Raw genomic sequence first — 1,567 nt, forward strand, 5'->3', positions numbered from 1 at the left:
GAGGGCGGCTATTCATCTCGTCAGTCTTTGGACATCTTTAGCATTCCCAGGAGACTTTAAATTAATGATGGCTTCTATCTGCTCAGGGCTCGCTTCTATTCCCCTTTTGGTCACCATGTATCCTAGAAATTTCCCAACTTTAACACCAAAATGGTATTTCGATGGATTCAGCTTCATATTGTAATGATCCAGGATGTTGAAAGCTTCTTCTAGATCTCTGAGATGATCCTATGCCCTTTTTGATTTCACCACCATGTCATTAATGTAGACCTCCATAGTCTTGCCTAATTGATCCTTGAACATCATGTTGACTAATCTTTGATATGTTGTCCCTGCATTTCTTAGGTCAAATGGCATAACAATATAATAGTATACGCCGGTAGGAGTCATAAATGCTGTATCCTCTTGATCAGATGGTTCCATCTGAATTTGTTAAAATCCAGAGGAAGCATCCATAAAGGTAAGAATCTCATGTCCTGCCGTTGCATCCACCATGGGGTCTATATGTGGTAAAGGGAAAGGATCCTTGGGACATGCCTTGTTTAAATCGGTGAAATCGACACACACCTTCCACTTTCCATTCTTTTTTGAAACAACAACCACATTAGCCAACCACCGAGGATACTTAACCTCTCTAATCATACCGGCCTTAAGAAGTTTTTCAATTTCTTCTTGTATGATCACGTTCCTCTCAGGAGCGAATTTCCTTCGCTTCTGATGGATGGGTTTAATAGAATAATCAAGGCCCAACTTATGAGTAATTACCTCTTTAGAAATACCTGTCATGTCTAAATGTCTGAAGGCAAAGGTGGATATTCGTCGCTTTAGGAAGGATATTATATCCTCCTCGATCTCGTCAGGGATACAGGATCCTAGGAACACCTTCATGTCTGGATCTTCAGGATCTAAAGATACTTTTTTTGTGTCTCGTTCCCGAGTTTCCAGCACGTCCCTAGGATGTTGCTGTAATTGCTATGCTATCGTTTGTTTAGCTATCGGCTTCATGGATGAAGAATAATAATGCTTGGCTTCCACTTGGTCACCATCTATCCTAACTACTCCCCAAGGAGTTGGTAGTTTGATGCACTGATGGTAAGTAGAGGCTACAGCCTTCATTCCATGTATCCAAGGCCTGCCAAGAATAACGTTGCAACAAGAAAGATTGTTAATAACACAAAACTTTTGGTAAGAGTTTAACCCTTCGATGTATATTGGGAGTTTGATGTCCTCCAATGTTTTCTTGGTTTCACCACTGAAACCCACTAGCACCAACGTTCTCGAGATGATTTCCGAGTCCGAGATGTTCATTTTCTGCAGCACGTCATGTTGGATGATGTTGACCGAGCTTCCACCATCGACAAGGATCATGCGTACATAATGGTTAGCAATAAACAAAGTAACAATCAAACCGTCATGATGAGGATCCTGGATGCTTGTCTTATCTTCTTCATCAAAGAAGATTCTTTTGTCAGTCGTCAAAGTAGTGGATATGACTGGTCGTTCTCCGTTCTCCAACTTGGTTTCTTTGGCGTATCTTTTTGCCGAGGAGAAAGAAGTACCGCATATA

Source organism: Bidens hawaiensis, unplaced genomic scaffold, assembly GCF_021521415.1.
Source record: "Bidens hawaiensis isolate Kalapana, Puna unplaced genomic scaffold, B.hawaiensis_p1.1 tig00008123_1, whole genome shotgun sequence".
Classification (NCBI taxonomy): Eukaryota; Viridiplantae; Streptophyta; class Magnoliopsida; order Asterales; family Asteraceae; genus Bidens; species Bidens hawaiensis.